The sequence below is a fragment of the Schistocerca nitens genome, chromosome 9 (assembly GCF_023898315.1).
Source record: "Schistocerca nitens isolate TAMUIC-IGC-003100 chromosome 9, iqSchNite1.1, whole genome shotgun sequence".
Lineage (NCBI taxonomy): Eukaryota > Metazoa > Arthropoda > Insecta > Orthoptera > Acrididae > Schistocerca > Schistocerca nitens.
The window spans coordinates 373,384,603-373,408,488 of record NC_064622.1 but is presented as its reverse complement, the minus strand read 5'-3'; the positions used below and the strand labels follow the sequence as shown (position 1 = coordinate 373,408,488).

General features: G+C 43.9%; 1 protein-coding gene across 2 annotated transcripts in view; it reads right to left on the bottom strand.

The window, feature by feature from the left end:
• Positions 1 to 23,886, bottom strand: part of LOC126203898 (aquaporin AQPAe.a-like) — a 420,935-nt gene that overhangs the window by 207,168 nt on the left and 189,881 nt on the right. The window contains exon 1 of one of the 2 annotated variants that reach the window (XM_049938286.1): positions 23,440 to 23,543. The exons of the other annotated variant lie outside the window; for it this stretch is intronic. The gene's annotated coding sequence lies outside the window, so the exon portion shown is untranslated. Of the gene's footprint in view, positions 1 to 23,439; positions 23,544 to 23,886 lie in introns of those variants that run through there. 2 annotated transcript variants of the gene reach the window in all.

Below are 23,886 nucleotides of genomic sequence, written 5' to 3'. Positions count from 1 at the left end.
CTTGGAAACGAAGAAGCCGAAGAAGCTGGCACAGGATAGAGTTGCATGGAGAGTTTCATCAAACCACTCTCTGGACTGAAGACCACAAGAACAACATCGTGATTATCGTTTACCTTCGTTGCCTACAAACCGGTTTGATCTAGAGATAAAATTTTGAACTGGCAGTTGGAGAAACACTTGATGCACAATTTTCGTTGTTCGCGTTGTTTCTTCGTGATTCCCCTTGTCTTCTAATGTTCCACCGAGTTAGTAGGTCCCTTTTTTTTTTTTGACGAGATTGAGTGTAATCACAATCCTTGCCAAAGATGAGCTAATCTTCCAACGGTTTCGGTATCGACTACAAACAAATAACTTACCCACAAATCTTTAAATAATGTCACTACCTTAAGAATAAGCAAGGTATTTTGTTCAACAAAATTAAACTTTTATCCTGTATTTTCAAGTACCGTAATTATCTTATTAGAGACACCATCGGAATTAGAATATCTACCAAACAGGATCGGTAGCTACGCACTCTGTAGTTCATTGCCGCAATCACTTTATTCAGAAACCGATCGATGTAACGGAGCGACTAACGTCTTGGATTTGCATTCGGATACTGTAGGGTTACATATCTGCACATATATATGTAATCTTAGGTAGCAGCCATAAATCCCTAAAAGCTGTAACGGAAAGTCCTTCTTCCTAAGCTCCAAGGTAACACATACAAAGGATTGTTGTAGAAATGTATGCAACGTCCTATTTACGCTTGCGGATAACCACTTACATTGTTGAGAGTGGAAATAACAGTTACTTTCTTCCATCTGTCGGAGGCACTAAATCATCGTTGATAGCTACGAGGTTGTTAACATAGCTACACCGCCCCTGAAAGTTACTGGTAGATTAAAACGGCTTTACTTACGAGTACTCGAATCCCAATCTTCGAAAGGCTAGGTTCAGGGTCCAAATAGGGGTACAAACTGAAAAAAAAAATTTGTGCACATTCCAATGCAGAGAAAAAGTCCATCCTGCGTACTCTAATTTTATTTTCAAATATTATTTCTTTTGTCTCTGTTCTGGGTCAGTTCAAATAAGTGTCTTCAGCCTAGCTTTGGCTGGCAAGACATGTCTAAGCTTAAGTTTGTTGTTTTGTTAAGGAGTACGACGGTATGTTTCTTCGGACATGAGTGCATCTCCGAAGGAACATTGCATCGTTTTTCTTAGTGACACAAGCACTGCAGTATCGCTCAAAGATCAGACAACTACAGGCATTGCGACATGGCACTACATGCGATTGAGACTACAATACTGGGACGACGAGAAAAGCCGTGGACTGGTCTCATGCTGCCCGCCACGAATTTCTCTCGTGTGCAACCTCTTCATCTATGAGTAGAACAACATACGTCCACGATTATTTGATGGATGTATTCGAATCTCTGTCTTCCTGAACAGTTTTTGCCCTCTACAGCTCCCTCTAGATCTCTTAACAGACGTCCTACCATTCTGTCCTTTCTTCTTATCAGTGCTTTCCATACATTTCTTTCCTCGCCGATTCTCCGGAGAACCTCCTCATTCCTTATCTCATCAATCCACCAAATTTTCAACATTCTTCCGTAGCACCACACCTCAAAGGCTTTTGTTCTCTTCCCGTTTTCCCGAAGTCCGTGTTTCAGTACTATACAATGCTGTGCTCCAGACGTACATTCTCAGAAACTTCTTCCTCAAATTAAGGGCTATGTTTGATACTAGTAGACTTCTCTTGGTCAGGAATGCCCGTTTTGCCAGTGCCCGTCCGCTTTATATGTCCTGTTTGCTCTTCCATCATGGGTTGTTTTGCTGATCAGGTAGCAGAATTCCTTAGCTTCTTATACTTCGTGATCACCAGTCCTGATGATAAGTCTCTCGCTGTTCTCAATTCTGCTACTTCTAATTACTTTCGTCTCTCTCTGATTTACTCTCTATCCTCATTTTGTACTCATTAGACTGTTCATACCATTCTGCAGATTCTGTAATTATTCTTCACTTACACGGAGGATGAAATGTCATCAGGGAATGTTATCATTGATATCCTTTCACCTTGAATTTTAACTCCACTCCTCAACCTTTCTTTTATTTTCGTCATTGCTTTTTCGATGTATTGATTCAACAGTAGGGTCGAAAGCCTACATCCCTGTGTTACACCCTTTTTAATTCGAGCACTTCGTTCTTGGTCGTCCACTCTTAATGTTCCATCTTGGCTCTTGTACATATTGTATATTTCCCGCCTCTCCCTATAGCTTAACCCTATTTTTCTCAAAATTTCGAACGTCTTGCACTATTTGACATAGCAGACGCTTTTCCAGGTCAAGAAATCCTATTAACGTGTCTTGATTTTTCTTCAGTCTTGCTTTCACTTTGTTCACTTTTCTTTTCCATTCTTCTGCATATTATTGTTGTCAGCAACTTGGATGCATGAGCTATTAAGCTGATTGTGCTGTAATTCTCGCACTTGTCGGCTCTTGAAGTTTTCAGGATTGTGTGGATGATGTTTTCCGAAAGTCAGATGGAATATCGCCAGACTCATTTATTCTACCCACCAACGTGAATAACCGTTTTGGTACCAGTTCTCCCAATGATTTTAGAATCATAATGGAATTTTATGTATCCCTACTGCCTTATTTGATCTTAAGTCTTCCAAAGCTCTTTTAAATTCTGATTCTATTACAGCATCCCCTATCTCTTCTATATCGACTCCTGTTTCTTCTTCTATCACATCATCGGACAAGCGTTCCTCCTGATGGTGACCTTCAATGCATTCTTTCCCCCTATCCGCTCTCTCCTCTGCATTTAACAATGGAATTCCCATTGCACTCTTAATGTTACCACACCTTTTAATTTCCCCTACGGTTGTTCGCCTTTTATAAAGGCTGCATCAGTCCTTCCAACAACCATTTATTTTTCAAACTCTTCACATTTTTCATGTAGCCGCTTCGTCTTAGCTTCCCTGCACTTTCTGTTTGTTTCATTCATAAGTGACTTGTACTTCTATATTGCTGAATTTCCCTGAACATTTTTGTATTTCCTTCTTTCTTCGATGAACTGAAGTACTTCTTCTGTTATGCATGGTTATTTCGCAGATTTTTTCCAACTTCCGTGATCGTCCCTTTTTGGAGACGTCCTTCAATTCATATCCTACTAAGCTATACCTTATTGTAGTATCTATGGCCTCAGACAACTTCAGGCGTCTCCCTAGTTCTTCCATATCCCATTTCATTGTGCATTGATTCTTTTTGACTAGTCTCTTAAATTTCAGCCTACTCTTCATCATTGCTAAATCGGGATCTGAGGTACGCCTTTCAGTCCGATACCTGATTTCGGAATATCTACCTGACCTTGTTGTAATCAAACTGGGATCTTGCCGTATCTCCCGTTCTTTTCCAAATACACTTCCTCCTCTTGTGATTCTTGAACAAAGTATTCGCTATTACTAGCTGAAATTTATTGCAGAACTCAGTTAGCCTTTCTCCTCTTTCACTCCTAGTAACAAGTCCATACTCTGCCGTAACCCTTTCTTCTACTCCTTCACCTATAACCGCATTCCAATCCCCACTGTCAAAGTTTCATCTCCCTTCACTGTCGGTATAGAGATGGCTAATAAAAACGATCAGACATGTACAATAAGGTAATACATTAATAAGTTGATTTACAATAGGCCCTTGTAAGTTAATAATTGAGGTATACTTAACTGTGAAGTGCTGTAGGTTCTATTGTGGTACTGAGCTATATACAGTGAGACCAATGTTCTTGGTAGAAATATATACTTGAATGTTGATACTCTTATATAGTCTCTGAATATTAGTAATGTTTAATAACGCTGTGCTACGTTGATGTAAATTCCTGCCTGTAACCTTCCGTACTAATGTTAAGTCTATAAATGCATCGAATCTGAGGCGAAATTCTGAAAGCGGCTGCTTAAAAAGATGTGTCTGTCTACCAGAGTCACAAGCTGAGGGGCCACGTCAGTTTAACGTGCTGTGGCGGTGTGTATGCGTGGCGACATCCTTCGGGGAAACAGCGAGCACGGTGTGCTGGCGGAAGGCTTAAATTTGCGTAGCTGTGAGCGGCACGGGACGCTCTGGGTACGTCGAAAGATCACTCAAAGAGGTGGTGAAATCTGTATGTAAATACCAAGGGAAAAACTGTACTGGAGTATGTGGACAATATGAGAGAAATCAGACAGAAATGGGCAAAGTTTGCGTGTTTTATGAGAGTCATTCATGGAAACAAGAGCAAATTATTAGAATAATTATTTTTAAATGCAAAGTGTAAGTTTGTTATAACCATCCTCCGTGGTAACGGTGTATGTCGAAATGTTCTAAATTAAGCGGCTGGTCCCGGCGGAGGTTCGAGTGCTCCCTCGGGCATGAGTGTGTGTGTTTGTCCTTAGGATAATTTAGGTTAAGTAGTGTGTAAGCTTAGGGACTGATGACCTTAGCAGTTAAGTCCCATAAGATTTTACACACATAACATTTCACATAAGATTCTAAATTAAACAAATATTTCAACTGTATGTGGCGCCTGATGTTTACTGTGTGTTTAAGTAATACTGTGTGTAATAAATATTGTTAAACATGTTGCATGTAAGTGGCCGAGCGGTTCTAGGCGCTACAGTCTGGAACCGCGCGACCGCTGCGGTCGCAGGTTCGAATCCTGCCTGGGGCATGGATGTGTGTGATGTCCCTAGGTTAGTTAGGTTTAAGTAGTTCTAAGTCCTAGGGGACTGATGACCTCAGAAGTTAAGTCCCATAGTGCTCAGAGCCATTTGAACCATTTTGTTGCATGTAATTTAGTCAGACCGATCACTCCCCTGCCGGTCCGTTGCACCGTAGAAAAGTAAAACAAAAGCTCAGTTCGACTGCACAGAGGCATCTACGCAACAACGTCTCACAAGCCACCAGTAAATGAAGAAGGACATGTCCTACTGTTTGATGCAAGAAGTCTCTGCTAAGCCCTTGATAAAGATTCACAGAATTTAGTCGTAGATGTGTATGTTGGTTTCTCACTATCCTTCTTCCTTTTTTTTTCGCTACTTATTTCCGTGTAAAGTTAGATGCGAGGAGAAACAGAGAGACAAGGTGATGACCTAGAGGTGTTTAACCCACGTCTAACTATTATCCGTCCTCGCCAGCCACTGATGATGATGTTATGTGGCAAGCGACCTTCCGGCACATGACACCTGTTTTTAAAGCCGCTTTCCAGCTAGTGTCACAGCTCTCTTCGTCTGTTGTGAAACGTGGAACTGCCTAATGTTACGGCGTTCTGGTATAATATTACGTGCGGGTTACGACTGACATTTGGTCTCTGGTGGATGTCTAGAGAGGTCGTCTAGTCAGCGTAGGAATGCAGTTTTCCTCGCGTACCTGTAGGCACAGAGTCAGATGCTCAGACCACTTCCTTGAGCTTGAGATGTGTCGGAGCATTCCGTGTGAATGTTGATTAGTGAGCACAGCTGCGAAAGCTATAGTGGATACAATTTTTGACATTATGTCTGTGCAAATTAAATCAGCAGTTGTTTTTGGTAGCCGGGCTCTGTGGCCGTGCGGTTCTAGGCGCTTCAGTCCGGAACCGCGTGACCGCTACGGTCGCAGGTTCGAATCCTGCCTCGGTCATCGATGTGTGTGATGTCCTTAGGTTAGTTAGGTTCAAGTAGTTCTAAGTCTAGGGGACTGATGACCTCAGATGTCAAGTCCCATAGTGCTTAGAGCCATTTTGTTTTTGGTAAAATCTTGCTTACAAAAATTCTGATTTCCGGTTGTGATACAAATCATCATAAACTGTGCTGGGAGTATGGCCCAGCTGTTTATATCATTTTGGCAGCGGTATCCGTCGTCATTGGTAGTGACACAACGGGACCATAATCCTGAAGGACCATAATCCTGAACCCACTCTGATGACGGTTTCTAGCCGAATCCAGTAACAATATAAATGATTGCTATTTTTGCTGTTTGAAAAAAAAGGTAAAAGTGAAAAAGATAGCGTCACTATAATGATTTATTTAACTCACATCAGTTTTTTATGTTTATTGTTACTGTGTCTAAAAGTTTCTTTTAGTGTGCATGCCTCATCTGCATAACCTCTTTTTCTGTTATACTCTTCACCTTAGCGGCGAATGTTTCTTGAGCGTCTGTAGACTTAAACAACGGCGGAAGTAAATTTCGCTCGTTACGAAAGGCTCCTACAGACACAATTATATTAACTAATTGAAGTGGCTAGAACACAGAACGTACAATGATTCTGCAGTGAAAATCTTCGTAGCTTGTTGCTGTGGCCGTCTTCAGTCCGAATATTGGCAATTTTTCTGTGCCAGCCCCTTCACTTCTGTGTATCTTCTGTAAGCTACATCCGTTTTAGCCTGGTTTCATCTCCTTCTATATATTCCTTCTTTTCTGCCGGCTACGATTAAGTCCTTGTTCATTACTTATCTGATCTACCAGCCTAAACTTCAGCATTTCTCTACATCATCACATTTAAAAAGTTTTTATTCGCTTATTGTCAGTAGTCCACATTTTTCTTTTGCACAAGTCTACATTCTATTTAAATACTTAAAGAAAAAATTAACACTTAAATTTATTTCGAATTTATTATTTAGTGACTGTAAAAACAATGTTTCTATTTATAAAATAATTTTTTTAGTACCAGTCACTAATTTCTTCTCATTTGTCTTTTGCAAGACGCGCTTCCAGAAATTATTGCCAATTTCAGGTTTTTTTTTGTGTGTTATGCCATTTAAGCGTGATGTTTTCGATGTGCGAGGTGCTACATTTTTGTGTTACCTTCACTGTAGTATGTAAATACCCATAATTTTGCAATTAATGATCGTTCTTTATGTAGAAATAATGACGAATTTGGAAGAAAAGTTCTAATCAAGGTTTTCTTTTAGTTCACTTATGCAGAAACATACATTTTATCAGCATATACAATATACTTTGCACAATAAGTACTGCCATATATCCCACGAGCATCTGCTAAAATACATCGCAACGTTCGGTTCGAACTACAGAACAATCATAATTTGTGCGAGGGCGTGCTGAAAAGTAACGCCTCCCAGTTGTTATGTTAATACTCTTAAAGTTTTTAAATGAAACAAACCTTATTAACTTTCTAGATCTTTAATCCTTAAGACTATATATTTCTAGCTCTCTGGCGCTAGAGATCTTCGAACTATAGCGTGTAATGTAACTGTGTCGGTTCGGGAGAAACATAGTGCTGTGATCGAGTTACGATTTCGAAGAGTTCATCCACACATGGAGTACCCTCTCCTTCAGCATGACAATATCAGACCACACACGAGCGCTATGATATCTGCAACAATCCGACGCCTTCGATTTGCTGTCATCGATCATCCTCCATACAGCCCCGACTTGGCCCATCCGATTTTCATTTGTCCGAGTGCTTAAAGAATGCCTTAGAGGGCTTCACTTTGATAGTGATGGAGCGGCGCGAGCAGAGGTGATATTGTGGCTCCGCCAACAAAGTCAAGCATTCTACAGCGACGATATAAAAAAAAAAATTGTCTCTCGCTGGTCGAAATGTGTTCGCCCCAGGGTTACTAAATAAATATGCAGACATGAGGAATAAAGATGTTGAATGTTAACAATGTTTGTTTTATTTAGAAAGGTTTAAGAGGTCTCACACAAAAAATTTGGACGTTTTAGTTTTCAGTACGATCTCTTGTATTCAGTCTCTAACTCTTGCGTTGGTGCGCATTTGCGTAAAACAATATGGGATTGTGGGTCCGCCTTGAGGGAAACATATTTCGTTTATTTACTACCCCAATCTATTTTCAGCGAAATACCATCATCGTCAATGGGTTTATTGGTTGAAATGGTTCAAATGGCTCTGAGCACTATGGGACTTAACTTCTGAGGTCATCAGTCCCCTAGAACTTCGAACTACTTAAACCTAACTAACCTAAGGACATCACACACATCCATACCCGAGGCAGGATTCGAACCTGACTGTGTGTGCGTGTATGCTTGAGGGCCATGAGATGGGTTGTCGCGATTCTTGTGTAGCTTGTGTGTGTGCAGCAGTCTCTCTCGTTTCGGTTATCTAGAGAGCCCTCTCAAGACTATTCCCACAAACTACGTGATTACGTCAGTAATGACACAGGCACTTAAAATTCCTCCCGCTCGTTTACCACGAATGGCTCAGCTTCTCAGCTTCATGAGACAGTCAAAACCGCTTGAAATTATTTCCTGCAGTCGCTGTTTCTCAAGTTCATAACCGTTCATAACTACTAGCAAAGGTTTTTTTTTACTGTCAAACTGTATAATACATGGGTCTTTGGTGGCTCTGTGGGTATAAGACTACAAATCCCAACTTGCGGTGTTCAATCCCTAATTGCTTTTTTTCTGTTGCTTTTTTTCTGTCGCTTATCGCATGTTCCAACTTTAAAAATGATTTATAAATGTGAAAAACACCGAGTAATGCCGCAGTTCGGAGTCCACGTTATACTGTATGTCCCCTTATAACTGTCAGAGTAAGTCTGCTAAGAGGTCGGAGGAAGGCAAGAGCGTATCACCTGCAGCAGTCCACTCCTGGTGTTATGGTGTCGAAATTAACCCTCAACCTCTGCACAGAGGTACTTAGGCGTACTTTGACGATATTTTGTTACTTCACGCAGTGGTAACGTCGTCCAGAATGACGTATTTTGTTTTAATGTGCGGATCAAAATTGACAACAGCGACGTAAATTTGCTTAAATATTAACTTACACTGAGAGAATGTTTCTGGAGGTACGTATATCATTTAAATCCAACACACTAATGTTACTACAGAAATTATAAATTTCATAAATGTGTAAAGTGCACTATTTTATATCATCCATTTGGAAAAAATGAAAGTCGTCTTTCTCTCACAACATGTTATGACAATAGACACCATCCTCAATACAGGGGAGCAGCTGTCACAGGAGGCCGCAATTGTACGCAGAACGATTTAACTTATCGGGATGCGGTTTTCGTCTAGTTAAAGCGGACTATTTGGCGCATTTTCTGAAGTACACGAGCAATTCTTAATGTTTACATACTGATCAGCCGGAACATTATGACCACGGACCTACTATCGGTATAAACCGCTCCAGGCAATGTCACCTTGCGATGAATGACTGCTAGTCAGCAACACGCACGGTGCATGTAGTATCTGTGAGCATGCTGTCCCTGCGTAGAATGGCGAAGGTGCGCGCGATCTGTCTGCGTTTGACCGAGGGCAGATTGTGACGGCCTGGAGGCTCGACACGAGCGTTTTGCAAACTGCACGACTTGTCGGGCGTTCGAGGTGCTGTGACGAGTGTCTTCAACACGTGGCGAAACCAAGGTGAAGCCACGATCAGGCGTAGTGGGATTGGGCGGCCAACCCTCATTACAGATGAGCTGGTCAGACTGGTGAAACGGGACAGGTGACGAATTATGGCGGAACTGACATCAGGTTTTAATGCTGGGCAGAGTTCAAGTGTGTGTTCAAATTATCCTAAGGACAAACACACACACCCATGCCCGAGGGAGGACTCGAACCTCCGCCGGGACCAGCCGCATAGTCCATGACTGCAGCGCCATAGACCGCTCGGCTATTCCCGCGCGGTAGTACAAGTGTGTCTGAACACACAGTGCACCGAACATTCCTCACAATAGGCCTCCGCAGCCGACGGCTCTTGCATGTAGCAATGTTTGCACTGGGACATCGGCAACTACGAGAGAAATGGGTAAGTGGCCATCGCCTCTGCACGTTGACGCTGTGGTTGAGCGTTGCACGGCCTGATGAATCCCAATACCTTGTTTATCATGGTGATGGGAGGTCGCGAATCCGTCGTCCTCCAGTGGAACAGCTCTTTGACCCCTGTACTATGGGCCGGAGAAAAACTAGGGTGGCTCCATTACGCTCTGTGGAACATCCACGTGGGCATACATGTGGCCATTGGAGCTCGTGCAAGGCACCAAGACGCTCAATGAGTATCATACGCTGGTTGCAGACCATGTACTCGCCTTTGTGACGATCATGTTTCCCGACAGCAGTGGATTGTTCAACAAGATAATGCGCCATGTCACAAGCCCAGGAGTGTGATGGAGTGATTCAACGAACACACTGGCGCGTTCCAATTGATGTGCTGGCCCCCCAACAGAACCTAATCGAACACATCTGGGATGTGAATGAACGTGGCGTCAGAGGTCATTGCCCCCCTCCCTGCAATTTATGGGAATTAGTGACTTGTGTGTGCAGATGTGGTGCTATTTCATCCAACGACCTATCAAGGCCTCATTGCTTCCATGGTACACGGACCATGCATTTGAACGTCAGCACTGAGCGTGCCGTGTTAACTGTGCTGTTGAACGCTCGTAAACGGTTTGTCGGTACGTTGTACGTGCGACGACTTTGTATATATGGTGACAGCGCTCTCCAGCGGCGGTCGTGGGCTGTATCTGGTTCGCAAAACAAACAGTTTGTTTACGAAATGGACGGGCGTAAAATTCATACTTCAAATCTACTAAAAAGCACATTTCCTCCCTTGTCCACGTGATACTCCTGTATTTCTGTCTGTAGTATACACAAATAAAAAAATCCACGGATATGCTACAAGACATAAAGGGAAGTTTCATATTAAAAAGACATCAGATTACAAAATTTACATTACAAATAATGTGGTTGTTGTTACTGTTGTTGTTGTTGTTGTGGACTTCAATCCTGAGACTGGTTTGATGCATCTCTCCATGCTACTCTATCCTGTGCAAGCTTCTTCATCTCCCAGTACCTACTGCAGCCTACATCCTTCTGAATCTGCTTAGTGTTTTCATCTCTTGGTCTCCCTCTACGATTTTTACCCTCCACGCTGCCCTCCAGTACTAAATTGGTATCTCTCGATGTATCAGAACATGTCCTACCAACCGATCCCTTCTTCTAGTCAAGTTGTGCCACAAGCTTCTCTTCTCCCCAATTCTGTTCAATACCGCCTCATTAGTTATGTGAGCTACCCATCTAATCTTCAGCATTCTTCTGTAGCACCACATTTCGAAAGCTTCTAGTCTCTTCTTGTCTAAACTACACTCCTGGAAATGGAAAAAAGAACACATTGACACCGGTGTGTCAGACCCACCATACTTGCTCCGGACACTGCGAGAGGGCTGTACAAGCAATGATCACACGCACGGCACAGCGGACACACCAGGAACCGCGGTGTTGGCCGTCGAATGGCGCTAGCTGCGGAGCATTTGTGCACCGCTGCCGTCAGTGTCAGCCAGTTTGCCGTGGCATACGGAGCTCCATCGCAGTCTTTAACACTGGTAGCATGCCGCGACAGCGTGGACGTGAGCCGTATGTGCAGTTGACGGACTTTGAGCGAGGGCGTATAGTGGGCATGCGGGAGGCCGGGTGGACGTACCGCCGAATTGCTCAACACGTGGGGCGTGAGGTCTCCACAGTACATCGATGTTGTCGCCAGTGGTCGGCGGAAGGTGCACGTGCCCGTCGACCTGGGACCGGACCGCAGCGACGCACGGATGCACGCCAAGACCGTAGGATCCTACGCAGTGCCGTAGGGGACCGCACCGCCACTTCCCAGCAAATTAGGGACACTGTTGCTCCTGGGGTATCGGCGAGGACCATTCGCAACCGTCTCCATGAAGCTGGACTACGGTCCCGCACACCGTTAGGCCGTCTTCCGCTCACGCCCCAACATCGTGCAGCCCGCCTCCAGTGGTGTCGCGACAGGCGTGAATGGAGGGACGAATGGAGACGTGTCGTCTTCAGCGATGAGAGTCGCTTCTGCCTTGGTGCCAATGATGGTCGTATGCGTGTTTGGCGCCATGCAGGTGAGCGCCACAATCAGGACTGCATACGACCGAGGCACACAGGGCCAACACCCGGCATCATGGTGTGGGGAGCGATCTCCTACACTGGCCGTACACCACTGGTGATCGTCGAGGGGACACTGAATAGTGCACGGTACATCCAAACCGTCATCGAACCCATCGTTCTACCATTCCTAGACCGGCAAGGGAACTTGCTGTTCCAACAGGACAATGCACGTCCGCATGTATCCCGTGCCACCCAACGTGCTCTAGAAGGTGTAAGTCAACTACCCTGGCCAGCAAGATCTCCGGATCTGTCCCCCATTGAGCATGTTTGGGACTGGATGAAGCGTCGTCTCACGCGGTCTGCACGTCCAGCACGAACGCTGGTCCAACTGAGGCGCCAGGTGGAAATGGCATGGCAAGCCGTTCCACAGGACTACATCCAGCATCTGTACGATCGTCTCCATGGGAGAATAGCAGCCTGCATTGCTGCGAAAGGTGGATATACACTGTACTAGTGCCGACATTGTGCATGCTCTGTTGCCTGTGTCTATGTGCCTGTGGTTCTGTCAGTATGATCATGTGATGTATCTGATCCCAGGAATGTGTCAATAAAGTTTCCCCTTCCTGGGACAATGAATTCACGGTGTTCTTATTTCAATTTCCAGGAGTGTATTTATCGTCCACGTTTCACTTCCATACATGGCTACACTCCATACAAATACTTCCAGTAACGACTTCCTGACATTTAAATCTATACTCGATGTTAACAAATTTTCTTCTTCAGAAACGCTTTCCTTGCCATTGCCAATCTACATTTTATATCCTCTCTACTTCGAACATCATCAGTTATTTTGCTCCCCAAATAGCAAAACTCCTTTACTACTTTAAGTGTCTCATTTCCTAATCTAATTCCCTCAGCGTCACCCGACTTAATTAGAGTACATTCCATTATCCTCGTTTTGCTTTTGTTGATGTTCATCTTATATCCTCCTTTCAAGACACCATTCCGTTCAACTGCTCTTCCAAGTCCTTTGCTGTCACTGACAGAATTACAATGTCATCGGCGAACCTCAAAGTTTTTATTTCTTCTCCATGGATTTTAATACCTGCTCCGTACTTTTCTTTTGTTTCCTCTATTGCTTGCTCAATATACAGATTGAATAACATTGGGATAGGCTACAACCCTGTCTCACTCCCTTCCCAACCACTGCTTCCCTTTCATACCCCTCGACTCTTATAACTGCCATCTGCTTACTGTACAAATTGTAAATAGCCTTTCGCTCCCTGTATTTTACCCCTGCTACCTTCAGAATTTGAAAGAGAGTATTCCAGTCAACATTGCCAAAGCTTTCTCTAAGTCTACAAATGCTAGAAACGTAGGTTTCTAAGATAAGTCGTAGGGTCAGTATTGCCTCACGTGTTCCAACATTGCTACGGAATCCAAACTGATCTTCCCCGAGGTCGGCTTCTATCAGTTTTTCCATTCGTCTGTAAAGAATTCGCGTTAGTATTTTGCAGCTGTGACTTATTAAACTGACCGGTAATTTTCGCATCTGTCAACACCTGCTTTCTTTGGGATTGGAATTATTATATTCTTCTTGAAGTCTGATGGTATTTCGCCTGTCTCATACATCTTGCTCACCAGATGGTAGAGTTTTGTCAGGACTGGCTTTCCCAAGGCTGTCAGTAGTTCTAATGGAATGTTGTCTACTCCGGGGGCCTTGTTTCGACTCAGGTCCTTCTGTGCTCTGTCAAACTCTTCACGCAGTATCTTATCTCCCATTTCATCTTCATCTACATCCTCTTCCATTTCCATAATATTCTCCTCAAGTACATCGCCCTTGTATAGACCCTCTATATACTCGTTCCACCTTTCTGCTTTACCTTCTTTGCTTAGAACTGGGTTTCCGTCAAAGCTCTTGATATGCATGCAAGTGGTTCTCCTTTCTCCAAAGGTCTCGGTAATTTTCCTGTAGGCAGTATCTATCATATACTTAGTGAGATAAGCCTCTACATCCTTACATTTGTCCCCTAGCCACCCCTGCTTAGCCATTTTGCACTTCCTGTCGATATCGTTTTTGAGACGTTTGTATTCCTTGTTGCCTACATCATTTACTGCATTTTTTATATTTTCTCCTTTCATAAATTCAATATTTCTTTTGTTACCCAAGGGTTTCTACTAGCCCTCGTCTTTTTACCTATTTGATCCTCTCCTGCCTTCGCTATTTCATCCCTCAAAGCTACCCATTCTTCTTCTACTGTATTTCTTTCCCCGATACCTGTCAATTGTTCCCTTATGCTCTCCCTGAAACTCTGTACAACCTCTGGTTTAGTCAGTTTATCCAGGTCCCATCTCCTTAAATTCCCACCTTTTAGTTAGTGTGGTTAGTGTGATATAAATTTGCAATAGACTTTCATATAAGATAAAAATTTCATCACTCTCATTTTTTAGAATAATCTTATTTGATCGCTATTCCTATTCGGTTCCAGAATCTTTGAAATACATGATATACAAGACTAAGCAAGAAAGTGCAAATTCCCTTACTGCAAGTAGTGCAAGTAGTGCTTCCTTTTCAAGAAAAGCCAATCGAACATGCACTCTGCTCGAAGAGAGCGCACTTATATTTACAAAATATAAATTTATGTATAGAATACAATTATATTAAACCAATAAGAAAATCTCAGAACCTATTAGTAAACGCGAAGATGAATAAAAAATATTGGACTCTGTGAGGCGTGAACCTGCAAAACATCGCATATCACTTTAACTCTACAGCTCTATACATTACTCTAGGCTGTAGTTACATATCTCCTTGCCTTGCATCTTACTATCTTCTGAAGGCAGGTACGTTATTAACTGACATGGAACTATAATAAATAGTATCAACAAAAACGTGTTTCTTATAGATCTTTCATGTGCCTTTGCCTTGAAACGACATACTTTCATAACATGCGAGTTACAAAGCGAAAAGTATGTAACCACTAATATGACGTTTCCCGTCATTTTATCACAACGAATCGTACCAATAAACAATGGGTTATCTAGAGATCAGTTTGCTGGTGCTTTGAATCGGCATATATTCACAGGACGTAAGTTATATTATAAACCCAATCACATGCTGGCTTCAGCCGAAACCCAATATGGCGTCACCCGACTCTGCACTGCGTGCAGGCGACATTGGTGGTGTTATTCCACCACATTGGTCTACGTTCAAACGCACGTTTTACAACATACCTCAATACACGTTCGGGAAAACTCCCCAGCGTGTTTTTCTCATGCTACGATATCAGAAATCCGCCACGCTTAACGTTGATGTTGGAATGAAAGGTCTGTATGCCGACTGATTTACCCCCAGATATAATAATTAACAGTGTACCCAGTTTGGTTGAAGTCGATACGGGAATTTAGGAGGAGCTTTTTACCCCGAGTTTTGCCCACGTAGGCACTCACCGTATACTTCACATACAGGGTAATTGCAATTAAAGTTAAACTTTCAAACCGCTGTAGAAATAACACTACTGGTGAGACTGACGTCAAACTTTAACGGAATAATACCGGAGAAGGGGGAAAAGTATGGAAGAAAAATAAATGTTTACAAAATGTAGCAATAGATGGCTATGTAAGCATCATAATTTAATATTGGTCGACTACAAATGACAAGTGAATCACACAACAATGCCTATGGGGTACGTTTGACGTTAAACAAACTGTACTATTCAGTTAGGATAGGTGTACAGGTGTGATACTGTTAGTTACGAAAGCCCATCCACCACGGCAAGGTCATATCACATCGAACGATTTTTAAGTGTCCTGAGGCCAAAAGCCGCATAAAAAGCATCACTCACATTGGTTTTTAATTGTCCTAGGCCAAAAACCACACAAAAAGCATCAATCAAAATCAAATCGGATTATTAATTCCTTGTGACTGCCGCAAAACGTGTTCAATATGCTGTCCACCGTTTTCTGCAACAAGTTGAAATCGAGAAACAGCATGTTCCACAACTGATCGAAGTGTTTCCGGGGTCACGTTCGGAATGTGTTGCTCAATGAGTGCCTTCAATGCAGCTAAGTTTGCACTGGGAACACTTAACACAACGTCTTTCAGATAGCCCCACAGCCAGAAGTCACACGGATTAAGATCAGGTGAACGGGACGGCCTGGCTGTAGGGAAATGGCGGCTGATAATTATAGCATTTCCGAAATGGCGTTTCAGCAGCTGCTCAACTGGATTTGCAGTGTACGGAGGTGCGCCATCATGCATAAAAATGATCCCACCCACACATCCACGCTGTTGGGGAGCTGGAATGACGTTTTTGCGCAAAAGGCACTCTTAGCGCTTCCCAGTGACGGTACAGGCAACGGGACCGGAAGCACCTGTCTTTTCTAAAAAATATGGCCCCATGATAAATGATGCCGTAAACCCGCACCACACAGTGACCTTTTCGGGATGAAATGGTACTGGTTGATTTGCGATTGGATTTTCCGTTGCCCGTATTCGACGGTTCTGTGTATTGACATATCCTGTCAGATGGAAATGGGCTTCGTATGTCCACAAAATCTTACACGGGCAATCATTAGCCACCTCCATGCGGACAAGAAATTCTAAAGCAGAGGTCTCCCTTGCTGGCAGGCTAACAGGAAGTAACTCGTACACATGGGTAATTTTAAATGGATGGCAAAGAAGGATGTTCGTAGGATTTTATGCACCGTGTTCACGGGTATGTCGAATGTTCGGGCAATTCTCCGTGCACTACACGTTAGCACACCACCACTCGTCTCCTCCTGTGTTGCTGTGGCCACTGCTTCCACTGACGTCGAATCAATTCGTTTCCTCCCTCTACTAGGTTGCACATCAAAAGAACCCGTCTCTTCGAATTTCCGAATCATTTTCTCCAGACCCACGGCAGTCATCGGACCAACGTCTTTCTTCAAACCCTTCATTGTCAGGAACTTCTGCAGACCGACGTGTGCAGTCATCATTCTTGTAATACAGCTTTACAAGCAGAGCGCGATCCTGCTTTGAGACAGTCATGACGAACGTCGCAGGAGCGAAAGGAGGAAAAACCGTGTACCCGGCGTGTTTATACGAACTTCAATGGGTCTTGCGCATGACAAGTGTTTTCATTTACGTATACTGATACATACAGAGCCATCTATTGATCAACTCTTTCTTCTGCCATATGTTTTCCCCCTTCCCCGATAATATTCCGTTGCAATTTGACGTCATGCTGACCAGTGGTGTTATTTCTACAGCGGTTTGAAAGTTTAACTTTAATTGCAATTACCCTGTATGTGAAGCATACGGTGAGTGCCTACGTGGGCAAAACTCGGGGTAAAAAGCTCCTCCTAAATTCCCGTATCGACTTCAACCAAACTGGGTACACTGTTAATTGTTATCTCTGGGGGTAAAGCAGTCGGTATCTCCGGCTCCCTTTCTTTCTAATACTTTGCGATCTATTGCAGTCCTTCATGGACTTGTCACCTTGAGCTGCGTCTTCATCGACGTCTTGATCGTATTTAGTTGTGGAGCATCGACAATGTCTTTCGCTTTTCCACTGGTCAAAACGTTTGTGTTAATTTCTGGTGGCGTAATCGGTTTGTTCCACCGATCTTGCGTTCGCTGAAACTATGAAATTCCTTGTTCCCCCCACGTATCTTACCTGGAGGAACGCTGTACCCTCTCCCTTAGCGTCCTCTGTGTCCTAAGCGGTACTTCCCGGAAAGCGAACCTTACTACCCTCCTCCATTTGTACCGATCCCTTGCCTGTTCGAAAGTAGACGGTGAGTGTTTCGTTTATTCATCTGCAAGTCCGTCCATCTTAAGCCGACTTAACACAATCCACCATCGCGGAATACGTTTTCTCACTGGCACCTTTTACGCTAACCCAGTTTAGAGTCCGTATGGAGAAGCTGCCGAACTTCCGCTGTCATACCTGCGTGATCTACTCAGCGAATAATCATACCGTTTGTATTCCATGCCCGGCCACCGCTTCTGTGTTCCCTTTTTTTCGGTTACTCCCTCGACCGATAGTATGGGGTGCCCCTGAAATCCCTTGTTTAACCCGCAGGACAGGACAGATAGAATAAATTGTGGAAAGGGGCCCAAATAAGGGGCTGTCAGTTACACTCGAACATACAACTTTATTATTTGATCAAACATTACAAGAGTTCAATTTTTTTTTAAACACACAGCTTTAATCTTTGGGACTTAATTACCGGCTGAAAGCCACTTTAATTTGAAAACGGGTGAAGGCCAATAGCTTAAAACGCAAACATAATCAGAAATTTAAAAGGTAAGCTTTCTCTTAAAACAGTTCTTTAGTTAGACTCAAGTAAACAAGTTACATTCAAATCAGCTGAAGGCCGAACACTTAAAAAGAGCTTACGTGAAACAGTACTTTAAACTAGGCTGAAGGCCTTAAGAGTAAAACAACTCTAATTAAAAACACAAAACCGGCTATAAGCCATACAAGTAGCAATAACAAGAACACATTTAAAAAAAATGAGGCAGTACACACAAGGGCGCCCAGATGTCCAAGGGTCGGCCTGTAATTCTAACACTAACGATGGCTCATGAGACAGGCAATCGGGCCAACCAATCACGATCCGACGACAACACAACCGACAAGATCACTTCCACTTTACCCAGCCAGGGCACAACAGGGAGTTCAACGGAACAACGTAGAAGATATTGGCGCCCACAACCAATCATACACGGAGCTGTCAAACTACACACCGTGCTGCACAGCAACAACACGATGAGGATACTACACTGCCTGAAATTTACGTCAATGCCCAGGACAGGCAACCGGAACGTTAACGGCCACAAGGCAGAAGACTCCACCAGAGGGTGGCTAGAATTTTCCAACTTGAAAACCACGTTGTTGGTCGCGGAAATATCCCAACAGCCGACAACGACCTCCAAATGACACAATGTGAACAGTCTTTACTTGTTCGAAAGTTAAATCAAAACTCAAGTTTGGTGTCCAGGGTCGGTGAGCCACGGACCTCGTAGCAATGGGGACAGCGCCACGCTCTCCGACACTGCGTAGAGTGCGCCAGCAAGCCCCGGGCAAATTACGCCCCGCCGAGAATTCCTCACTGCTCCACGCCAACCGACCGACTCCTCAGAGCCAGTACGCCGACAACATTTAAAATAACTTGTCAATCAAAATCAAACAAACTACCCATAGTTTCACGAACACTTGCACGAAGAACTAGACAATGCTAGCGTCAGTGACTGTACAATAACAGGGACGAATCACGAGTCGGCACATACAGCCAACCCATATGCTCAGCCCCTTTCTTGTCTGTTACCTCTCGGAGTTCGCTTTCAGCTACTACTCTGGCAGCTTAACTTCACGCTACCTGTCACGTTCCCGATGGCTGTGAACCCTTCATCACCTTGGCCTCGTGAGGCGGCCCGTGTTCACTTTGGACTTCATTCGCTTCCCAAGAACACTACTGAGGATTCGATCTATCGCTGTAAGTTTCTCGACCTTTGCACGCAACTTAGCGATAGCACCTTCATGTACACTGATAGATCTGAGACCGACCGTGGTGTCGGGTGAGCCCTCGTTATAGGCACCGACTATTTTCGTCATCATTTTCGAGAACACTGTCCAATATTTACAGCAGAGCTCTTCACCCTCTATCAGGCCATCCAGTACATCGGGCGACACAGGCTTTCTACCTGTCATATGCTCCGATTCTCTCAATGCGCTTCAGAGTCTCTGTGTGCTATACAGATTGCAACGGGTCCAAGAAAGCTTCCACTTGCTCGCTGTTGAGGGAGCCCCCGTGATGTTCGTTTGGGTTCCTGGTCACGTCTGTCTGACGGGAAATGAGACTGCAGCCCTTGCCGTCTGTCGACTGATGGTATCACTTTGCCGTCACCACTGGTCTTCTCTTTACGGGAAAAGCTCGGAAAATTAAACCTCCTTCAATGACTAGGCCATCCTCCTCTTAGCCCTCTCGTCGTGAGATTATTTTAGCTAGGTTGCGTATTGGATAGTGATTTTAACCATCGCCATTAGTTACGTGGTGATCCCCCACCACTTTGGACTCATTGTCATCAACCATTGAAGGTTCGCTATTTCCGGACCCTACGCCTTTTTTTAACCGCTTATGTTCCAGTGTGTTTGCCGTAAGAGTTATTGGCTGTTTTAGCGAACGACGGATGGACTGTCGCTTCCGTTTTACTTTTTATCCTGCAAGGGAAAGTCCTTGCTTTTAGCTCTTTCCTTCGTCGACTGGGCTCAACGTATATTCGCTTTTTACTTTCTTTACTTATTGGGCGCCTATGAGCTCAGTTGTTTTTGTGCGCTGTAACGTAACAAGACCTCTCTTGTCGTATAAAATGTGAGAAACAGCTTCAGTGGCTGCCCCTAAAAATTACTAGACTGTGGGAGATAGCAGGCTGCTTTTGAGAAATACATACGCGGGAGAACCGTGGATTGGCTGCAACAAAAACATTTGTGAAGAGTAAGAATTTTGCGCTTAACTTCTAAGGTCTGCGCTCGCGAAAGCAGAAGTCGTTGGCCGGCTGTTAATCTTTCTTAGGAGGGGAGCTTAGCAGTTTCGTTATGAATATTTTCGTTGTCCAGAATTTAAAGGATTCTTGCCATTGGCGAACTTGGTGAACTTCAAGAAGAGCAGAGAGGACACGTCTCTTCCGATGCACTGTGTTTCGGCAGCTCTGCGAGAACACACCAGTTCTGCTTCTCTGCAAGAGCACCCTTGTTCTCCAACTCCGTCCGTGACTCTGGATGGAGGTGGGTTACTTCCGAGGGAGGAGGCGGTATCAAGCGGACAGTCTATAGGCGGCCATCAACACCAGCTCATCCTACAGGTTGAGTCATTGTCAGAATCTACAACACAAGCGAGCTGGAAGCAGAATAATAAATCTTTGGGAAGCTGCTTAGTTGCCTCTAAGCTAGATTCCGGAATCTCCGATTAGGTGTTCCAAGGGTCGTGAAGGATCCATTTAGTTGTGTATTTGCATGTGACATCCTATGCCCTGTGGCATGTTCGGAGCAATAACTGTGCAGACACTGCGGTCGTTTCTATCTATCAATGGTTAGTCCTAGCGGTCTCTTTTTCAGGCGAATCATTCAGTTGTTCAGATTACTCATTATCGTGAAAGATTAGTTATTTTATTTGCTCTGTGGGTTGTTCCTCTCGACATCATTTTGTCAGAAAATTCGTGTTATGTATTTGACACAGAGGTTTTGTAGTACATCAGGGACAAACTGGATCTTTTATCTTGATAGATAGATCAACCCTCTTTTATTATTAATGCTTTTTCAAAGGACCGACAGCCAGGATTCATTTATCAGGACCATCCTTTTCATCGCATTATTCCGCTACCCGACCGTTTACATTACCACATCTGAGCTCGTGGGGAGGGGCTGCCCCTCCGAAGGACCAACTTACGCATTTCACTGTGTCAGCTTGGTTTGCGTCTTTCATTCCAACCAAATTTACGAATTCTTGATTACGACCTTTAGCGGTCATTAAGGCGTAAACAAGTGTGTGCTTCATTCTGTGCAACGCTTTCCAGAACGTAACTGATAATATGGTTGCACGCGCTTTTGTGGTTGACGTTATCCCTAACAAGTTTTAGAATCATTTACGGCCTGTACTATAGATATGCTTGGAGCAGTGCTTTTCTATTTGTCTGATATGATTTCCTACCTCACCTGTTTCAATTTTATTTTAAAATTCTATTTAACATCTTACAAAAATTTGAAAAGGAAGAGGGGCCCTAACTTGGATAAATATTTCACAGTCTGGAATGAGCACAACTAGTCCTTCTGTAAAATATCCCGGAATACCGTCGTGTGTTCAGCTACAGTTCATGACATCAGTAATGCGCTGTTTTATCGTCCTCCTGAGTCAGCGGATATGCCATCTGAGCCTGGTGACTTCCCACTTGCTGCTTATCTTAACGATTCGAGAATTTCGTCTTCTGTGATGCGGATACATAGCGACCGATTATGTTCTGCATTGAGCTTATCTGCTACCTGTGTCAATAAATCATGAGCTTCTTTATGGTCGCTAACATCCTCGCCACAGAAGGCTTAAAAGTATTTATGAACTTCCTGTAGAATACCTTTCTAATCCCTTACATTGCCTTCCTCCACTTGTATTTCCTTTACTATCTGTTGATTGCTCCTTTCGTTGTGTCTTAAGAGATTGTACAAGGATGTTTTTTCTTGTTCAGCTTCGTCGATTTCTTTCGCTCTTAATTTTCTGTCCATCCAGCATACATAAAAATTTTGCTTTAACCTTATTAGTGGGGTCTAAAACAAATGACGCACAACGAAGGAATTATCCGAATAGGATGTAAATCGGGAGATTTGATGTAAACGTTCAGAAAAACAAATGCTTACAATTTCAGAAAAATTGGGTGATTTATGGAAGAGAAAGAGCTTCACAAATTGAGCAAGTCAATATCGCGTTGGTCTACCTCTGGCCCTTACGCAAACATTTATTCAGCTTGACATTGATTGATAGAATAGATATCCTTCTGAGGGATATTGTGCCGAAATCTGTCCAGTTGGCGCATTAGATCGCTAAAATCCCGAGCTGATTGGAATGTCCTGCCCATAATGCTCCAAACGTTCTCAGTTGGGGAGAGATCCGGCGACCTTGTTGGCCAAGGTAGGATTTGGCAAGCAGTAGAAGCTCTCGTCGCGTGCGGGCAGGCATTACCTTGCTGAAATGTAAGTCCAGGATGGCTTGCCATGAACAAAACGGGGCGTAGAATATCGTCGACGTACCGCGGCCGAAGATAACAAAGGCGATCCTGCTGTGAAATGTAATGACACCCCAAACCATCACCGGCCACTGTGACAGTGCGGTTCTAGGCGCTTCAGTCCGGAACCGCGCTGCTGCTACGGTCGCAGGTTCGAATCCTGCCTCGGTCGTGGATGTATGTGATGTCCTTAGGTTAGTTAGGTTTAAGCAGTTCTAAGACTAGGGGACTGATGACCTCAGATGTTTAGTGCTCAGAGCCATTTGAGCCGAAACCATCTGTCATGGAAGTCAGATCGCGTGGCGGGTGACAGTCACCTTAGTACCCCACTGCTATGCGGGGCGTCTCCAGACGCTTCTTAGACCTGGAATCTCATTGACCAGAGTATAATTCTCTTCAGTGATGAGTCTCGCTTCGAATTGAGCTCTATGACCAGCGATCCAGTCTGGCTACCTTGGTCCGATTTAGTTCACCAAACAAACATTTCTACGAAACATTTCTCCATCCATGCGCCCCAGCCCCCTGACGTCATAGACGGTGCCGTAAATCTTCACACTATGTCGTATTTTATCAGATGGAACTTCAAAGGTCAAATTGTAACTTCCGACAGATCGTAAATCTAAACCAGTATAAGTAATTGCAAACGTGCTTACTAAACGTCCATCATGTTTAAATTTACCGGTATCCCTCGTATCTTACGGACACGTCTACTCTATCGTTATCCTCTTGAACAGCGAAAAATTCACCATCATCCAATTTTACGTCAACTATCAGCCAATTTCAAAAGGAGGTCGGAGATGGACGTGTACTGCTCCACTCTAAGCCAAATCTCAACGTTGTTTTCCGTGAACAAGACATTTCCACTGTAGTTACGATTACGAAGCTACACCACAGAAGGAAGCGGTGAGCGAACTCGCTGGCAAAACAGTCGCACCGTCTGCAGGGTCGCAGCGCGCCACTGCACACCACGACGGCCGGGAACGGACTGCGGTCTGGCGCGCACTCACCACTCAGCTAGGGAGACGCACAGTTGGTAGTACACACCCACTGTAAACTTTCCTTCTCAGGCACACTAGAAGCTTAAGCTACTAGCGCCATGTGTTTCATCATTTTAGTTGACTGTTAAGACCAGTAGGTTGTTCATTGTTGTTGATTTTTACTTCACTGTCATTTTGTGGAAAGACACCTGAAGACCCAGCTGCTCTATTAAATGAAACAATAAGTTCACTGTTACCAGTCACCGTTTTATTTATTTCCACGACGCGTTTCGAAGGTTTAAACCTCCATCATCGGGTGGATTTACATTAGTAAGTATTACAT